The sequence below is a fragment of the Pygocentrus nattereri genome, chromosome 27, assembly GCF_015220715.1.
Source record: "Pygocentrus nattereri isolate fPygNat1 chromosome 27, fPygNat1.pri, whole genome shotgun sequence".
Classification (NCBI taxonomy): Eukaryota; Metazoa; Chordata; class Actinopteri; order Characiformes; family Serrasalmidae; genus Pygocentrus; species Pygocentrus nattereri.
This window is the reverse complement of record NC_051237.1, coordinates 12,713,130-12,728,854: the sequence shown is the minus strand read 5'-3', so window position 1 is coordinate 12,728,854 and position 15,725 is coordinate 12,713,130. Positions and strand designations below refer to the sequence as shown.

At 40.5% G+C, this 15,725-nt stretch overlaps 1 non-coding gene across 1 annotated transcript; it reads right to left on the bottom strand.

The window, feature by feature from the left end:
* Window positions 1–15,267: 15,267 nt before the first annotated feature.
* trnan-guu lies at window positions 15,268–15,341 on the bottom strand. Its single transcript has one exon. It is a non-coding gene; the product is annotated as a tRNA-Asn (tRNA).
* Window positions 15,342–15,725: the final 384 nt, after the last annotated feature.

Genomic DNA, 15,725 nt, shown 5'->3' with positions numbered 1-15,725 from the left:
TTGTTGCTAGTATGTATGCTGTGTATCTGAGGCAGCGTTAATCATTAACTACAGTAACATGTTTTTTCATCAGGGATTGTTTTTGGTTTGTTTGTTTGGGCTGCATAACTGAATCAGGCAGGCCTTCATTGTTTTCACCTGGCTCCTGAGCTGACTATAATATGAATTTCACTAAATCAATGCAGAGGAAAATGAATGGGCCTGAAACCCACTGTTAACTGATTTAGAATTCATAGGAAAACCTCAGAGGTGGTTATTGTCTGGGAGTGTGTGCGTGTGTGAGTGTGTGCGCACACACTCATGCATGTTTGTTTTGGTACATTTACAGGACATTTTCAAGTTTAGTGTGAGGCATATATATAAAGTATTTATTTTCAACCACATAAGAAAATGACACAGATCAAAGTAAAAGATAAATACTAAGAGATGTAGTTTTAATTAATTGCTGAGTTAAAAAGATACATTTTCAGATGCTTCTTAAAAGTGTACACTAAGCTTGACTGTCTGGAGGTGGAAAAGAAAGCAAAACAACTGAATGAGGCCTCTCCATATTTTGTGTATTTTACAGAAGGTGTTTGCAGAAGGCCAGTATCTGCAGATCTGCAGATCACACGCTGGAACATAAACAGACTGATACTCTGTTCACTCTGTAAACAGGTGCTTTAAGGTCATTTAGAGCCTTAAAAACTAGTAGCAGAGCTTTAAAATCTATTCTGAATGATATAGGTAGCCAGTGCAATTCATTAAAAATGGGAGTGATGTGATCTCTTTTTTTTATTTTTGTTCGAATCTGTGCTGCTTGAACAGGTTGTATTGCTTTCTTAGGAAATCCAGTATGAAAAGGCCAAATTTTAGCAATATTTCTCGAATAATAAAAAGCTACTTTAGTGACTGTGTTTCACTGGTGAACAAAGTACACAAATCATGTACTTGAGTTAATGTAAAGACACCTAAGGTAAAATATTACTCCAGTAAAAGTAGAAGTCCTCCCTTTAGACCTCCACTTGAGTAAAAGTACAAAAGTATTTGTATACAAAAGCACATAAGAGGGCAAACCACTACAACTACACTGCTGCAGCTGATTTAGTAGACCTTCAAATTCATGCTTCCCTTCACAAATCACGTCCTTAGGAGTGAGCATTAACTAAAAAAACATCAGCACCAAAGTATGTGAAGTAAAAAAGGTGAAAGATGTAAACATTTTTGTTGCCGCGAACTGGATTATCGATTTGAGGCATAAGACTTTTTCACCAATTATGCATTCCATTGTTTCAATGCTGCATGAATGATGCTTTGTCGGAGGGAACGTGAATTTGTGGAGGAACTGAATCAGGTGCGTTTGTGTGCATGTTTTTGAGATGTGCCCTCAGGTTGCTAGTGCTGAAATGGCAGGCTTACTGTAGCTTACATAGCTGGCATACCACTTCATCTGGAGGTTCTACAATTTTGCCATCTACTGACCTTCAAGTGTGGCTCTGAAGTATTTCCAGACAGGGCTTTGTAGATTGCTTGTAGTAGGTTGTGCCATTATGACCACATTGCTGTTGAATTATTTGCGTGTTTCAGCTCTACCTACATTTCATTTAAAATCATGAAAGTGGTGTTGTGTGACTGTCGGTCAGAATGGTAATGCTGTCGGTCAGAATGGTAATGCTGCTTTTTCACACTAGAATATTAATCTCCACAATTGAATGCCTGTTTTTTTTTACAATTCAATTATATAATCCAATTTAGAATATTTGTTGACAGCCCTAGGTGTGACACATCCTGCTCAAAGTTTAGTTAAGCATTTATGTGATAATTTATGCTAACAGACAATTTCAGATTATACTTTTTATTTTACTGCTGATATCTGATCCAGTGATTTTGGCCAGTATCAGACAGAAACTGATACTGAGTATTAGATTGGCTCACCCCTATTCAGTCCTTTACAGACATCAGACTGCTGGTTCTTTTATTCAATTTCCAATGAAGATGACCATTAAGTACAAGAGAAAAAAGCAGAAAACATATATATAATATCAAATCATTCAGTGCTTCATTCTTTACTTCTGTTCACCCCACTGTCACGTTCATGCTTCCGACCTTAAAACCAACCAGTTACAGCTTTGTCCTTCCAAAAAAGCTGTTCCTGATATCAGCTCTCACTGATATTATATATTATATATTATATTTACACAAGTAACTACACAAACACGCTGCTTTGCAAATTTCTATCTCGTGTGCATTTAAAATGGAGACATTACTGAGAAATCTGCAGACTCTAAATTTAAGATCTAAGTCAGCATGTATGCCTTTGAAGTAATGAAAGACATTTTAAACCAAGTGTATGACTCAAGCATGGTGGACCATCAGTGCAAGCTTGTAGTTTGTGGATTTGTTTTACATAGAGGGCATCAGGAATGCTGATACGTACAAACAACTTGTAATACTTCATGCAGTACCCTCTGGAAAACATTTGATTGGGAAGGAATTCATTGTACAGCAAGATAATGACCGCAAGCTCACTGCTGTGAAGATCAAGACATGTTTATCAAACAAAAAAGCAAGATATGTTTTCAGAACAATGTACTGCACACCAGAGCCCAGATCTCAACATCTTTACAAGTATTAAGATAAGAAATACAAACAACTTTTGGGACAATATCTCTGTATATTTCTTTAAAAAAAGTGAAAGCAGACATAATTAAATAATCCCTGAAAAATGTATGTTTTCTGCTTGTATGTGTGTGCATATATATATACAGTATCACACGAAAGTGAGTACACCCCTCACATTTCTGCAAATGTTTATTTTATCTTTTCATGCAACAACACTATAGAAATGAAACTTGGATATAGTGTAAAATAGTCAGTGCACAGCTTCAATAGCAGTATAGATTTACTGTCCTCTGAAAATAACTCAACACAGCCATTAATGTCTAAATAGCTGGCAACACAAGTGAGTTCACCTCACAGTGAACATGTCAAAATTGTGCTCAAAGTGTCAATATTTTGTGGGACTACAGTTATTATTTAGCACTGCCTTAACCCTCTTGGGCATGGAATTCACCAGAGCTGCACAGGTTGCTACTGGAATCCTCTTCCACTCCTTTTCACCTTGCACTCCTCCACTTCCTGGGGCTTGAGGATGCCCCATAGGTGCTCAATTGGGTTTAGGTCTGGAGACATACTTGGACAGTCCATCACCTTTAGCTTCAGTAAGGCAGTTGTCATCTTGGAGGTGTGTTTGGGGTCGTTATTGTGTTGGAAAACTGCCAAGCAGCGCAGTTTCTAAAGGGAGGGGAACATGCTCTGGTTCAGAATGTCACAGTACATTTTGGCATTAATGTTTCCCTCAATGAACTGCAGCTCCACGTGCAGACCATGATGCTACCTTCACCATGCTTGACTGTAGGCAAGAGACAGTTCTCTTGGTACTCCTCACAAGGGTGCCACCACACATGCTGGACACCATCAGAGCTAAACATGTTTATTTATATCTCATCAGAACACAGGACATGGTTCTAGTAATCCATGTTCTTGGACTGCTTGTCTTCAGCAAACTGTTTGTGGGCTTTGTTGTGTATCAGCTTCTGAAGAGGCTTCCTTATGTGATGATGGCTATGCAGACCGTGTTGATGCATCGAGTTGATGAGCACTGACAGGCCAACCTCTGGATATGACGCTGAACACATGGACTCAACTTCTGTGGTCGACCCTGGCGAGGGCTGTTCCGATTGAAACCTGATTGAAATCTGTTTCTCACATCCTCAGAGAGTTCTTTGCCATGAGGTGCCATGTTGAAGATCCAGTGGCCAGTATGAGCGAATTGTACCCAAAACACCAAATTTAACAGCCCTGCTCCCCATTCACACCTAGAACCTTGTAACTCTAACGAGTCACATGGCACCAGGGAAGGGAGAACAACACAATTGAGCACAATTAGGCACAATTTGGACATGTTCGTTGTGAGGTGTACTCACTTGCCAGCTATTTGGACATTAATGGCTGTGTGTAATTATTTTCAGAGGACAGTAAATCTATACTGCTATACAAACTGTACACTGACTACTTTAAGTTATATCCAAGTTTCATTTCTATAGTGTTTTCCCATGAAAAGATATAATAAAATATTTGCAGAAATGTGAAGATTCTACTCACTTTTGTGAGATACTGTATAAATGTACATGATATATACATAAAAGCCTGGTGGTCGTATTGTTCTACATATAAGTAGTCACACCTTTTCAGAAGAGGGAAGAACACAGGGTGACATACAAGAGTGGAGGGAGGTGCACACAGGTGGATTATATCCTTAGCAGGAGATGCCACCTAAAGGAGATTGGAGATTGTAAAGTGGTGCCAGGGGAAAGTGTAGCAAGGCAGCATAGGGTGGTTGTCTGTAGAATGAGATTAGAAACAAAGAAGAGGAAGAGAGTGAAGACAGAGCCAAAGATTAGATGGTGAAAGCTGAAGGAGGAGGATGGTTGCAGGCAGTTCAGGGAAAAATTGCAACAGGCCCTTGGGGGCAGTGAGGAACTACCTGAGGACTGGGAAACTACAGCTAAGGTTGTGAGAGAAACTGGCAAAAATGTGTTGGGTGTTTCGTCTGGTCAGTGGAACGAAGACAAGGAAAGTTGGTGGTGGAATGAAGAAGTCCAGGAGAGTATTCAGAAGAAGAAGGCAACTAAGAAAAAGTGGGATAACCAGAGAGATGAAGGAAGTATGCAGGAGTACTGTGAGGCTAGTCGCAGGGCGAAAAGAATGGTGGCAAAGGCTCAGGCCTATGATGAGCTGTATGAGAGGCTGGACAGTAAAGAAGGACTTGTATCATTTGGCTAAACAGAGAGATAGAGCTGGAAAGGATGTACAGCAGGTTAGGCTGATAAAGGATAGAGAGGGAAATGTACTAGTGAGTGAACAGAGAGTGTTGAGTAGATGGAAGGAGTACTTTGAAGAACTAATGAATGAGGAAAATGAGAGAGAGAGGAGGACAACGGGGGGAGAGATAGTGGATCAGGAAGTGCAGAGAATTGGTAAGGTGGAAGTGAGGGCAGCTTTAAAAAGGATGAAGAATGGAAAGGCAGTTGGTCCAGATGACATACCTGTGGAGGTATGGAGATGTTTAGGAGAGAAGGCAGTGGACTTTTTAACCAGGTTGTTTAACAAAATCCTGGAGAGTGAGAGGATGTCTGATGAGTGGAGAAGCAGTGTACTGGTCCCCATTTTTAAGAACAAGGGTGATGTGCAGAACTGCAGTAACTACAGAGGTATAAAGTTGATGAGCCACACCATGAAGGTATAGGAAAGAGTTGTTGAAGCAAGGCTAAGGCGAGAGGTACAGATCAGTGAGCAGCAGTTTGGTTTCATGCCCAGAAAGAGTACCACAGATGCAATTTTTGCATTGAGAGTGTTGGTAGAGAAGTACAGAGAAGGTCAGAAGGAGCTACATTGTGTCTTTGTGGATCTAGAGAAGGCATATGATAGGGTGCCAAGACAGGAACTGTGGTACTGTATGAGGAAGTCAGGTGTAGCTGAAAAGTATGTTAGGGTGGTGCAGGACATGTATGAGGATAGTGAGACAGTGGTGAGGTGTGCAGTTGGAGTGACAAATGGTTTCAAGGTGAAGGTAGAGTTATATCAGGGATCAGCTTTGAGCCCCTTCTTGTTTGCAATGGTGATGGACAAGTTGACAGATGAGGTCAGGCTGGAGGCTCCATGGACCATGATGTTTGCAGATGACATTGTAGAGAATCTGGAGAGGTGGAGGTTTGTACTGGAGAGGAGAGGAATGAAGGCCAGTAGAGACAAGACGGAATACATATGTGTGAATGAGAGGGAGGCAGGTGGAAAGGTGAAGATGCAAGGAGTAGAGGTCGTAAAGGTGGATGACTTCAAATATCTTGGGTCAACCATCCAGAGCAATGGACAGTGTAGAAAAGAGGTGAAGAAGAGGGTGCAGGCAGGATGGAGTGGGTGGAGACAGGTGTCAGGGCTGATGTGTGACAGAAGGATAGCAGCAAGAGTGAAAGGGAAGGTTTACAAGACAGTAGTGCGTCCTGCTATGATGTCTGGTTCGGAGACTGTGGCTCTGTCTAAAAGACAGGAGGCTGAGCTGGAGGTGGCGGAGATGAAGATGCTGAGATTTTCGTTGGGAGTGACAAGGCTGGACAAGATTAGAAATGAGCAGATCAGAGGGACAGTGAAGGTGGAGCAGTTTGGAGATAAAGCCAGAGAGGCCAGGTTGAGATGGTTTGGACATGTGTTGAGGAGGAATAGTGGGTACAATGGTCAAAGAATGTTGGAGATGGAGCTGCCGGGTAGAAGGAGAAGAGGTAGACCTCAGAGAAGGTTTATGGATGTAGTGAAGGTGGACATGGAGATGGTTGGTGTAAAAGTAGAGGAGGCAGTGGATAGGGCAAGATGGAGGCAGATGATCCGCTGTGGCGACCCCTAAAGGGAGCAGCCGAAAGAAGAAGAAGAAGATAAGTAGTCACACCTATATTATATAGATGGGGCATTAACACTACATATAAGTAGTCACATACAGTATATTTAACACTTAATGGACATATTTTAACAATTAATGTTACATATCTATAATGAGATTAGTATAACTATCTATTTGTAATAGATGTGCATGTATCTTTGTGTTTGCATGCACATGCATTAACGTCACAAACTGTTCCAACCTCATGATCCAGAATCTGTAAATTGAGAAGTGTGAGGAAAGTTTAGGCCCCACATTTTGAAAGTTTATATTCATTTAAATAAAATGACTATTTCCCTCTCAATGTTTGTATTTGTCTTGGGCCAAAGAACACATTGCTGACTTAGTTATGAGCTAAACTTTCCCTGCAGGTGCAGCCTGGCTCAGACTGCAGTGTCTATGACAGCCTGGTAATGAAAAACGTCCACCTTTACTAACCTTTGAATCAGAACAAATAAAACGACTTTGTGCAGCTGATTTGGAGAATAAGCAAAGAGTCTCATTGCAGCATAAGCCTAACACACTGAGCTGCCAGGACTGGACTTAAATTATTGTATCCTGTTTGCTCATTTGGCCTGTATGTGTGGTGTTTTGTCTGTTTCAAGCACTGCTGTTGCTGTGGTAACTCAGCACCGAGTTGGGAGGTAACTGGTTTAGTGTGCTGCGGTGGAGTCTTTCCTCAGGGCCTATTGCCTCTGACAGTTTTTCATGAGTGCACTAGGGCATGGCAGGTAATCTCTCTGTGTCAGTGGCTGGACTAACAAAACATAGCGCTCCTTATTTCACTTTTAATGACCAGGATCTATTGCCTGCTCGAGTGTAGCTTTAGTAGAGGCTGTAAGTAGTTGCTGGTTGCAGTTGGATTGCCTTTCTTTCTCTCCTGTTGTCCTCAAAACATAAAGCATCGCTTCATTAGGCCCAGAGCGCAGGCCACTCCAATCATCCCGGCGATCAGGCCTGGTCTGTGATTGGTCGCCTCGTGTAAGTGCTGCGCCAGGGAGGGCGTTTTCCACCTGTCACACAAACATTAACGATGATTGCAGCAGTTGTCTTCTACAAGGCAATTTGTTTGATTGAGGTGCTTATCCATTCCTCTATTGACTTTCTTTTGGGTTCTGGGAGGGGGTGACACATCTCTGAATCTGCTCTGGGTATGTGTGTGTTCGTCAGTTGCTTTTTCAGTGAATGCTTGCATTCATGCATTTTTAAAACTAAACCACAGTATTGCTCCTATTAGCTATTCTTTCTCTCTCTTTCTCTCTCGCTGCAGCCACTCAATGACCACTTAATTTTTGAGGTATCTGGTAGATTGTGGACAGTTATAAACAGGTTAATGCAAGTTTTAAAAGGGCCCATATCATGGAAAACTTGCGTTATGAAAGAGTTTGATATACTATGTCCCAACATACCATTTACTGCCCAGTCTATACAGTCCATATATGAAAACTACCAACAGCCTGTTTTGAATTCATCACGGCATATTTACACATAATTGCCCATTAATTCTATAGCACTTCAGCCAGCCCATTTACACTGAACTCTGGTGTTCCTGGCTCTACCTAATAAGTTCTTTGGGCCCCACACTGCCAGTGGGCTCTTAAACAACATTTGCATTATCCAAGATTGTCCAATCATGCCTTAAAAAGAATTGTTTGGACTAAATAACCAGAAAAGAAAGAGAGAAGATGAGGGGGGGAAGCATAACAATAACCTTATGTCATTTGTATTAGCTAGTAGCTGGATTACAACAAATAGTGGATGTGTGGTCTGTCTACAGAAACAGGTTCAACTTAGATAGGCTTTTTGACTACATTTCAGCTACATTTCAAAACTTAACAAACACAGATGTGATTATTTTTACAACAGTGGTTAACACCTTTCCTTGGTTAATCCAGGCTTAGATACTCGGGCTGTGATTAATCCTTGTGTGAAAGCATGGAGTTTGTAAAGGACAGATGATAAACATGAGTAGTCACCAAATACTACTTACTGTCACGATTGGCCCCTCCCAGTCCAGTCCATGTGTTCATGTTGTTTTGCTTTACCCATGTGTTTGTTTTGGTCCAGCCCCCTCGTTTCATGACTCCGCCCCTGATCCACCTGTTTTCCACCTGTCTCTCGTTTTCCATGTTGTATTTGAGCCCTGTGTTTGCACTTTGTCTTTGCTGGTCTTTGTATTGGTCTGTCTTTACTCTGAACCGTCATTGTGGTTTGTTTCTTAGTTCTCAGTTATGTCTGTCCATCCTGAACTCGGTGTAGATCATTGGAACCTGGACTGTCTCGACTATGACCCTGGATTTGCCCTTAATAAATCTCGCTTATCTCAGCGTATGCATCCGCCTCCTCGCTCCGTGTTACACTTACATGTGTAAGACAACACATTTCTAAATGTAAAGAAGCAACCGTCCGCAGGATTAGAGCAAGCTAAGCTTACAGTCAGCTGAGCAAACAAGAAATTATGTATTGTGAAACTCGGGATCAAGCATGGTGGGAAGGTTATCTGTAATTTAAATTGTTACTTATTTGAACCCAAAGGGAGCATCCAATCTTTATTAATAGTCAAATTATTCCGTTATAAACTGGTCAAATTCAAACAGCTACTGGTAGTCATTGTCACTGGTAGCCTCTAATTTTACGCACATTAGCTGTCTGAAGTGATACACCCTGTCTGAATTGATACGGAGTGCTGTTGCTGTTAAAAGGCTGTAGTAGAGAGAGAGGAGAAAGTATTAAATATTAAATACTAGTAAAATACAAAAGCACAAACAAGTCTTTGCATTGGCTGTATGTGAAATAGACAGGTCTGAAGTTATTTCACAATTACTGTGCTGTTCTTGGCTATAGGGATGCAACTGTTCTATATATATATATATATATATATAATATAATTCTATAATATTTTATATTATTGTAGTGTTCTATTATGATATGTATGTATGTTCTATTATGATATGTGTGCATTGGGTAACACTGTAGTAATTGTGAAACTTCAGACCTGTCTATTTCACATACAGCCAATACAAAGACTTGTTTGTGCTTTTGTATTTACCTAGTAATTTAAACCCCTTCAGTTGTTTCAGTCATATGCAGTCAATGGTATTGATGCCTGCAGGAGCAGATATAGAAAGAACTGCTGGTGTTTTTCCAGCCCCCACAAAGCTGTTACAGGGTGAGATCAAAACTGTGACGTTTTTCTAGCACTTGGGGAATTTCCCCTCAAATCAAATGAAAGGGTAAAGCTTCTCTGCTCCAGATTAGTCTAAATCATATAGGTTTCCAAATTTAGCCTCCTGTCACAGGTTACTGTGCTTGTCGATATGAGCAAATCCATGCACAGTAGCTCCAGTCACAACATGACATGCAAATATGATTCATATGAGTTAATAGTCCAACATCACTGGTATGCAGTCCTATTAGCAGCGCCCTCTTGATCTGCCTTGATTGTTCTCTAGAAAATGAAAGTCATCAGACTGCACAGCAGTCAAGATAATTGCCTGTGAGTCATTCATAATTTGTCCCACAGTGAAGCCAAAGACATGCTCTCTTACATTAAAATATGCTAATGAGTGCTCTGCTAATTGCATCATTTCTGACATGGAGATAGAAAAGGATTTGTGGTCAGTTTTGCTTACAGATGTTTTACTTACAACTGCTGCCAGAAAGTGGTCATGGCTGTAATAAGGGGCTAGACGGAATTCCATGCTTGAAAAGTAAAGTTTGCAACAACAGTAATTCAGTCTTTTTTTCACTCTATCTTGAGTATAGGAAAACATTTTGGTTGGAAATGGTAGTTCATCTCAAACCATGCATTAGAGGGGGCGGCGGCAAGCTGTAGTCCAACACTTCCAGAGATTTAAACGCATGGATTACAAGCAATCACCCAAACACTGAGTACTAAGTACAGAGTGTGCAGAGCACATGCAAACAATGTGTAAACAAGTAAGAGAACCATTTACACTTTATCAGCTTCATTATCCAGCATAGGACAACATATAATATAATAAAATATGCTGTAACCTAGGTAATCTCAAAAATAAAGTTCCTTAAATGGATCTTGACTGGGACGTATCTAGGAGAAATCTTAAATTAGTATAGACCCTTTATATCATGTGGAGGGTCTTTACAATCTCATTTAAAAATAGTTCTTCATAGAACACTCCATTAAAAGGTTCTTTAGGGAATCAAAAGTGGTTCTTCAGCGACAGCCATATATAATGCTTATAATGGCAAGGCAGCAACCATTCATTTTTGGACTGATGCCTTTTTTATACTTATTTACATATATAGATTTTTAGCCCCCCTCTGGTCTTTTTCCTTTTGTATTATGGGCATGCAGAGAATGATTTTATGTTAACTACAGGAAATCAACTAAAAATGATTAGAAAAATTGGTTCTTCACTCCAAATAAACTTTTGTGGTACTTTAATATGTGTGTTTTGTTTAGTGAGTGATGTATTGCATTTTGTTTAATGTTTTGTGGCATCGCTTTATAAAGTGGTGTGAAAAAGTGCCTGTCGCCATTCACCAAATTGGCAAAATGACCCTTTAGCATCTATAATAAGGCCACTGCTGTTTTGTAATTTTGCCTCATTTGCATATTAAGTGGACACACTTTCCTATATTATTTTTGATTTAACTTCTGTGGAAAAATGTCTCTTACTTTTGATGCTAACAGGGCTGCAGTTGCTAGTGCTCCAAGACTGAAATTGCTTTAGTGAAACCAGGTCTTAAACTGCTGATTCCTAATATTTTTTGTATAATTTGTACTTACCAAAGTGTCTTAAGAGCCATTTTTTCCTAAACAGTGATTTGACAGATTTCTTTTCCAAACACGTATTGAAAATCTTTTGGCTGTGCCGTCCATGCATTACAAAAGTTCATCATTAATTAGTTTTTTATGTGTGTGCTGTGGCATCTGTGCTTATTGTGGCTTCTGCTGGAAAAAAATCCCTGGTGCTCTGCTCGTAGCTAACAGGTTAATCTCACCACATTTTCAAAATCATACAATTCCCGAACAAAGATGCATGTAGTAAAACTAAACAGGGATTTTACAGTATGGCACAACTGCCAAATGCACATGGCATGTAGCTTAAGTTCAACATGCTTTGCGAAACAGAAAGTCAAAATAATTACTTAGTTTCTCAAGTTTCTGACATAAGCAAAGATGACTTGTTTTGTTAATTTTTGTCATTTAAGTGAAGTGACTTAAAAAAGTAAAATTAACCTTTGCACAGGCCACTTTTTATGTTATATTTTTCCCTAATATGTTAATTTCAGCAAATAAGCAGTGTGTTCTTTGTAGAGGATGTGTTAACTTCTTTTCACTTTGACCAGTGATACCCAAACGTTTGGACACAACGGTATGTTGAAATAATGATGCGCTTTCTTTTTTGGTTTACCAAGTTAAAATCTTTAGAAAATATGTTAGCAGGCTTTAGAAAATATGTCAGCAGGCTTTCTGTATTAAACACCTCGTTAGTAAATCTAAGTATAACTTTGTCTGAAGGTAAACAAGAGTATGTCAGCCTTCAAGCAGAAGTGTTCACGATGAGCAAAAAGAATTTCTGTGCATTATGAATAGATTTTAGTTTATGAACTCTGTATGGTGTAAAGTGCTTGTGGCCGCAGTCTCAGCAACATTCACTGAGGTCACCACATGGCACTATATTTTGGCAGTAGGTTTTACTGTTAGGGCCAGGGTCGACAGCCATTTTAAATTCTACAATATCAACCTGACGAAAGCTGGAAATAAAAACAAACCTGCTCTCTTTACTTGATTTCAGAGAACAGCCGCAACTAAATCATGATGTTCACATCAAGACCACCAAAGCTGCCTAACACAGCAGGTTCTCCCCTTAAGTTAAATACAGACCGGCACTGCTGATGTTTTCAGTTGAGCTGATAACGATCACTTGTCAGAGATCATTTTTCTCTACCACTGCCATGGGCTCATCTCTGCGACCTCACACAGCAGAGTGGAGGAGGGAGGGAAGGGACAGACAAGGCAGGAGAGGCCTCAGGCTTTGGCTGAAGAACAGAGTGTTCAGCGAAGTAGCCTGAATTTTTTGGCAAGTTTCCTTCTCATTGGGTCATAAAATGCCATCCCTCAACTTCACGACTGAAACGCATTTTTTCCATCCTCATTGACACGTTAACCAACTTTTTTGGTTCTTTCACAACTGAGCAGTCTCATTTACATCTCTTGGTTTATCATGAAGGAACACATTTTTTCGAAGTCTCCATTATGATTATTTGGTTGACCCACTTATACTTTTTGATCGTGGCATGGCTGTGCAGTTGGAGTCTTTGCTTCTGAGATTGGGCCAGCTCATTTTGAGACTCACTAATGCATGCTTCTTAATCCCGCTGTAATCTGAGGGTTTGGACAGAGATAACCATGCATTCCTATCTCTCCAGAGATAGTGCAGGAGAAGGGAAGTGAGTGTGGACTTAGGCAGTGGTCCGTGGGGTTTCCCTAGAATCACTTTGCCGATAAAATGAAAGAGACAGGATAAATGGAGAAGGACAGGCTCACTCATTTTCACAAACTTGGAATGTTTCCATCTCAGCAAATGTCCTTTTGGTTCCTCCCCTTCCTTTCGTCTGTCTGTAGGCAGTGTTCCTATGTCTAAATAGACCACAGAAATTCCCATATAGGAATTTCCCTGAGTTCTTCTCACACTTCAGCTCCTCGCCAAGCACTCCAGGAACTTTTATAGGTGAACACAAAGCTCTTTGGAGTGGAACATAAGTTATGGATTCCTGCTGTCAAAACTTCCCTGTTTGTCTAATCCAACTCTTTATCCTTTCTATTATGTTTACCTGGTCATACACTTCATTTTCAGTCATATCAGCGCCATCATTTTCAGTGAGCGGCACAGCTTCTGTGCTTTTGTTAGTCTGCATTTGAGCATAGGGAACCCCTACAGAGAAAAATGCAGCTTTAAGCATTGCAGTGAGGGTGGTCTTTCCTACCTTGATATGGGGTTTTCTTGAAGCTGAGTACAAAGGCACACTCAGTAACCACATTCACTAACACTGAGCTCTTTGTGGAATATAATCTAATCCATATTAAATCCATAATTTTATACTGAAAACCAGACAGTACGCAATGGAACTGCCTAATTAGGTAGAGTCTCCTTAATATTGATGTTTTACTATTTGTAATCTCACTTACTATGAACCTCACCATCACATCTCCATTTCCTAGTGATCAATCATCCAGAACGTCACTATGACCTACTTGACCATATGTATCTGCGCTATGGGTTTCATAGACTAGTCAAGGAGCAGGCCAGTGGAATTAAACTTAATTTAATTTACAGCATATTGTAATTGCTCTTATCAAAACTGACAATGCAATCATGTTTTAGAGGAAACCAAATACAGGGTCAAGAGTTCTCCCAAAGATAGCCAAAAGCGCTGTGTTACTATCTATGCAAGGAATTGAATCCCACTCAAAGCTAAGGCATTACTCACTACACTATTTAATCAGTATTTAGACATAACTTCATGTAAGAGCTCCATGGAGTCTTTAACAAATCCCTTGTTTTTACAATGAAGAAAACTGCTATCAGTATTATTTTCAGCACTATGATGATGCATGACAGGAGTTACTAGGAGAACCTCTGGTCAGTACTGCACCACAGAGGGACCCCAAAAGCAATGAATATAAACCCAAGTCAAATCATGAGCTCTATTCCTGCAGCGAAGCTGAGCCCCATCTCGCTGAAACAGATCAGCAAAATACTGTCATTATATACATTAACCAAGAGGGCACTAGTACAGTCTGAGCACAAAGGGGCAGGGGCTGAAGCGGCCACTGGAATCTTGCCTGTTGAAGAGGTAGTTTTTCTGCTGAACACAATTTGCTCCTCTGGAAATACTTCCTAAGTGATTTAACCAATTCAAAGATTATGCAAGTGCAACAGAAATATTTCTATTTACAACCACCTCCATTGCTAGCTGCTAGCTGAAATCTACTGGTAAAGTACCTCTTTGTAATATCTGGAATGCCATCTGTAACTGTGGTAAATAGTGACTAGTCTACTGCTTTTCCAAATTCAAAATAGATAACCAGCGAATGGTTGTCCATCCTCTAGTCAGCAGTGATGCCCATTGAGAGTTATCATCTTAACTGCCAGGGGAGTACAGAAAAACAGCAGGCTAACTGTACAGCTCATGTGTCCTAAACAGAACTCTGGGAATTCTGGCCCTGCTGGGTTAAGGCTACTGCACAGCAAACTGCACTACAAATATTTTCAGACCATGTTTTCGACACAGAGCTTCTGCCAACACAGGACAAACACATATAGGCTTCAGATTCCGAATCTGTGGAAAGCTTTTACATTCTGTCAAACTGCACTTATTCCTGATGAGGTAGTGTTGGTGCAGGAATCTAACAAGGAACGGTGAGGCTGTAACCTGCTTTTATGATACTGCTCTGCCAAAACACTTAACTGTAGGCCTCAGAGAACAATGCACTACTTTGCCACTCGCCTCATAGTAAATTGAGTCTTGAGTCTTGTTAACTGTGCTGGAAACAATGGGCACTTGAGCTGAGATGAGGGTTTATAGATCAGGTTCTTTCTCTCTTTCACAAGGTGAAATCATTCTTTTGTGGTCAGCTCATAAATGACTGGTTCTATTGGGGTTCATGCAAAATTCATCTATACAATGCCACCCCTGTAAAGCACCACTCTAATCCATCTAACCTTCATACACTGACCATCACAATTACATTTAGACCGAACAATATTGATCACAGAGGGAAGATGCAGAAAGAAAGCTGCTGTCGTCCCTGGGTGGGCTCGAACCACCAACCTTTCGGTTAACAGCCGAACGCGCTAACCGATTGCGCCACAGAGACAGCTGCAAGCCTTGCTTAAACAGGAATGCATAAATAGACCAAGTGGCCACTTCTTTAACTATGCCTCCTTGTTTCAACACTCTGTCCATTTTATCCGCTCCTCTTACCATGTAGGTGTCCTTTTTAGAGTGTAGTCCATCAGTTTCTCTGTATAATTTATAAGCCCCAGTTTCTCAGTGGTCAGAACCCCCCAGGTATTATATGGGTGGATGATCATTCTCAGCACTGCAGTGACAGTAACATGGTGGTTTAGTGATGGGTGTGTTTTTTAAACACTACATTCACCAACTGTCCACTCTATTAGAAAAATCTACCTTTCGGTCCACCTTGTAGATATAAAAGTCAGAGACGATAGCTCATCTGTTGCTACACAGTTTGTGTTGG